General features: G+C 40.8%; 1 long non-coding RNA gene across 1 annotated transcript; it reads left to right on the forward strand.

Annotated features, from left to right (window-relative positions):
- The first annotated feature begins 1043 nt into the window (after positions 1 to 1043).
- On the forward strand, positions 1044 to 2998 carry LOC309711272. The gene is made up of 3 exons (XR_014277925.1): positions 1044 to 1841; positions 2549 to 2652; positions 2787 to 2998. It is a non-coding gene; the product is annotated as an uncharacterized lncRNA (long non-coding RNA).
- The last annotated feature ends 1953 nt before the right edge of the window (positions 2999 to 4951 follow it).

The raw sequence follows: 4951 nt of genomic DNA on the forward strand, positions 1-4951 counted from the left end.
AAGCTGCTGCAAAAACAGTTCTGTTTATGAGGTGCATGGCCACATGGAATGACAGGTGGGTGGAAATACAGGTGGGTATAGCTCGAGCTATTGGCTAAGCTTCACCTCTGCTAATCTGAACTTCTACTTTTGAATCTAATGTGCAGATTTCCACATTCCTGCTCCCAGAGGCTGAACTTCTGGTGTTGTGCTAATCCACTCTCATAGAGACCTTTACATTTTTCACTCTTTTCATAACAAGGCTCCAAAAACATGGTTCTCTCACCGATACATATTGCTCAAGGTTCTGAGGCAGGCCAGTAGACTCATAAACTTTGTTTTTCACTGAAAACTTTCATATGGTATCAAAGATTGGCAGACCTTCTTTACACTTGACACTCCAACTAAGTTGACCCACTTTTGTTGCAGTGTTTGTAACTGAGTCTTTCTCCATGATATGTTCCTGTTATTTAAGCATCCTTGCTGTATTTAAAGCAGTCTGGGGATGTTATTTATGTCACTTCAAAGCAAAATGATCCTCAGCAGAAGTCTTTGCACTTTAACTGAATGAAATGAAACATAAAAACCAAACTAATGGGAAATGCTGTCCTGTGGAGGGACACAGTATTTGAGAGACAGATAACAAGGTGTCCCAAACTGCTGCTGACTGGGCCCGGGCCTCAGGCCTGAAGCAATTTTACACGACTCATAAAGCCGGAGCTGCGGTCGGAGGCCACGCTGTGACGCGCCAACGCCACCACCGCCGAATCCACTGGCCATCTGGAAACGCCATCAGCACCACCATCCCTCTGCCACAGCATTAATCTCGCCAATTTTCCGGAACTCAGGGGGGGGGGAAATGTACACCCTGACTGGCTTATGGCCAGAGTCAGGGGCAGGTCTCCGGGGGTTTAACCTACCCTCACCCTTTCCTCCACCGCCTCACTCCGTCCGATCACTAACGCCTGGCCCAAATGAAGAGCTTCATTCTAAAATGAGATATCTGCCGTTTGAAAAAAGAAAAGAAACGCAGAGATAGAAACACCTGCTCTGACAAAATGACGGATAGCGGGGGGGAAATAAATCCTCGTGCTGAGACGTTCCGGGATGAACGTGAGGTTGCTGTCGGAGTAAAACGAGAAGGCAGTTGCAGACTGAAGCTTCTCTGTCTCACAGATAAAGTTCAGATCGTAAATATTGTTTCAAAATGGATCCACAAGTCAGCTCCTCATACTGGATAATTTAAATGGCCATCAGGACCCACGAGGCTTCTACCACAGCAGCAGTGCTCATCACGGCATCTCGTGCCTACTGAGGTGTCCCTGGGCAGCAAATGCTCTTGACCCTGACCTCCGGGTAATGTCTGTTTTTTCCATGGCTTAAAGTGAGAAAGTACATTAACTCAAGTACTGCTAAATACTGTATGTTTGACGTTAAACGTGGAATAGACAGTAAGACGCATTATTGCAAAATGTAGAAAAAGCGTGATAGATAAATCCATGGATGTGGATCCTCCTGCTCAGAGGCTCTGACTATGAGTTCAGACCTGTTTCTATATAAAATGAAAAACTTTTGAGCTGCTGTGGAAGAAATGCCCAAACTACAGAAGAGACCAGCAGTTAGTGTAGCAACAATACGTGAAATAAGAGACAGTGATGTGTACCCGGCTGGCAAATTTGAAGTGAAGTATTGAAGCTACGGCTAGGAGCAAAGGAGGCTGCTGGTCGACAGATGGCAGGTCGGAAATACGGAGGGTGATCGACACAACCAGAGCCTGGCTTGTCCACTAATGACTAACTGTGATAAAAAGTGATGTTTGATGAGCAAATCACTTCATACGAGGACAAGTCTTAAAATTCAAGGTATGACACTCCACATGTGACAGGTTTTTCTGCAATACTTTACTGAAGTGATTCATTTAATGCATCATGATAAATAGTAGTTTTTTAAAAGACAACTTAACATTACAGGCTGTCCTGTCACCAAAACACTAAAATGAGACTACACAAGTTTGTGTCACATAAAAGAAGATTCTTATTAAAGCAATTCATCAGAAACATGTCAAGGATGTGTTAAATAATCCTATAAACTACTCATATAGCTGAGCAATGAAAGTACTGTGAAACACTAATATGACGGACAGTAACAGTTAACTTATGTCCCTGACTTATTGAATCAGGTGGAGCGAGTGTAGATCTGCAAAAGACTTAGAAGACGTGTTTGTAGCTCTGATTTCAAGTTAGATTTTTACATGACAGGAAACTAAATAATAGTCAGATTTAATATTTTTCATTCAGGTTTAATATAAATTCCTATAATATAAATTTATTAGAGTACCAATCAATATAATGATGGGAACACCCATGTTTTTAATTAACTAAACATCCTGTCTCATAAATAGAGTTCTAGCTTTTTGTAACAACCGAAGTGATTGAAATGTAGTCAAAAATTCAAATTCGATAAACATTTTATCATATCAACATGATATGAAAGCATACTTTGCTAAGTTGTGTGTGTAGACACACCACTGGTTCATCTATTCATTTAAGTGTCCTTTTGTGGTGTTAAGTAACTTAAGGATTGGACTGAAAATGAGAGAAAAAGCAGCCAATTCCCAAAGGAAAACTTGGAACGACCTTCGGAAAGAGACGGCTCAAGACTTGCCATAACTAAGTATGAGTAGACGATGGGTCCTACAGCCATATTTCTGAATTTTCTGCATCTTTTTCATCTTGTGTCTGTGTCCTCTCACTGGCTCAGAGCTGAGCACCCTCCGTTCATCCTCCTCTGTTGTTTCACTTCGGCAGGATGAGTGACAGGAGGGGCTGGTTGGTCTCCAGGAGGAAATAAAGGCTGATTGTCAGCCTGGGACCGAGGTCAACAGGACTCACACCACCGATATAGCTGCCCCTGACCCTCAGACACATCAGTTATCACCTGAGCTGGACCCCACTGCAACAGACACACTGCAGGAGGCCGCTCAGCTTCCACCAGGTGATGCTGTGCTAAAGGAGGTCTGGCAGAGGATCTTTTATTTCATTTTCAAAGTCTTAAACACGACAAATAAAAAAATGAACAAGTACTGCTTTGTCTTACCAAATTCTACTTTATATTTTTATTAATGACAATAATGGACTTCTAAGTCTAACAAAAATAAAAAGGGCCAGACCTGCAGACTGACAGCAGAGGTGTCAGCCTCCACACCTGCTGCCTGCTGTAAACCACCAACACTACAACTACTGCATTGTCCCCCACTGCTGGCAGATTGCTTTACACACACACACACACACACACACACACACACACACACACACACACACACACACACACACACACACACACAGAACAGGATTAGGTCGGAGCTACAGATTTACTGCTCTACAGTTGTTGGGTTTGTTGTGTTTGTGGACTGAAGCCTGAGACTTTAGACTGAACGTCCTTTTCTACTCTAAAGCCCAGGTTGACTTCATGTAACGTTTATTTATTGAGCGCTTTTAACAGAAAAACTGTCACAAAATGTTGTTCAACACAAAAGAGTGAAGTAAATAAAAAAGTACATGCCATAATAGCCGAGAAAAAGACGTCACGAGACACAATAAAATAAACAGGTATGTCTGGAGAGTTTTTCTGAGTTATGCGTTTCATATTAGACACGCCCACCAATGGTTTTATTGCTGTTTCGTTGTATTTTAAGCATTGTATTTATTTCCTAAAATGACACTGCATTAATTATACTTCAGAATGTGAGTCATTATGGTCTAGCCTGAAACATGATGTGAAAAACATAAACATACACTCAGTTTGTCCAGACGTTTATGAAGAACATTTAGGAAGAGCACAATTTATTTATTCAGTTGACATATATTGAAATGCAAGTTTGGTTTATTTCATATAGTTACATAGTTTACATTATGTATAAAGTTTCTTTTGTGAAGACAGCAGGCACATGTCCAAAGGGGGTACATGGGGTGGCACCAGCACCTTCGAAATATGATTGACTTTCCTGCAACTGGAGTTCACAGAGAGGGAACTACATTAGACAGAAGAGGGGACTCAAAGGATGAAGGCAGACTCGAGAAAAGAAATTGATTTGTGTAAAAATCAAGTTTTGTGGAAGCTATTTTGATAGTTATAGTTCCTGAATCTCTGTGGCAAAGGTGGAAAATGCAGAGTTAGTATGATGGAGCTTGAATAGCCATAATACGTGGTAACAGATCAGGTTGGGGAAAGTCTGAACTGTACAGATGAGAGATTTTATTTGTACTTTTCTACTTACAACAGCTCAAGATGAACCTATCCATGCATCGAGACATTTGTGATGCCTATTCTTGTCACTGTGTTCCTTCTCTGCCACAGGGAGGAGTCTAAATACTAAATAAGATGGTTTTTACTAGAGATGTTCCTGGTGACTAATTTCTTAGTCAGCTAAATGAGGGAAAAAAGTCTAAAACTAAGAAACAGATATCAAGTTATATTTGAGAACTGTTTAATGTCAAATAGTCATTAAACAAAGGCATTTTTAACCATTAATCACATTCTTCATTAATGAATGGTTGTATAATATTAGGACACAGCAATTTACCATCATTGGGAATCAATTAAATGTAAAACAATTAGATTAAAGGACTAGTACTTCTGCTCCCGACTAGTAAAAATAGCGACGCCTAGTCGCAAACATCGGTAGTAATTTCATACTGCTTCTCTGGTCTTACTGACCACTCAAAGCATTGACATACCAGCGCCGTGCTTTATATTGTGTTATATATGCAATTAAACCGCTATTTTTGTTTTCACACACTCTGCACAATCTTTGGAGTTAAATATAAAGCCAACAGACACCTTAGTGTGGGGAGCCGGAGCTTTGTTGCTAATGCTGCTAACAAAGCTCTGGTTGGCTCAGCACGTTTTCCAGCCAAAGACTGAAAGTGATATCAATCCTGTGGGTGTGATAAAGAAAGCATACTTCTTTCTT

Source organism: Aulonocara stuartgranti, assembly GCF_965226115.1.
Source record: "Aulonocara stuartgranti genome assembly, chromosome: 7".
Lineage (NCBI taxonomy): Eukaryota > Metazoa > Chordata > Actinopteri > Cichliformes > Cichlidae > Aulonocara > Aulonocara stuartgranti.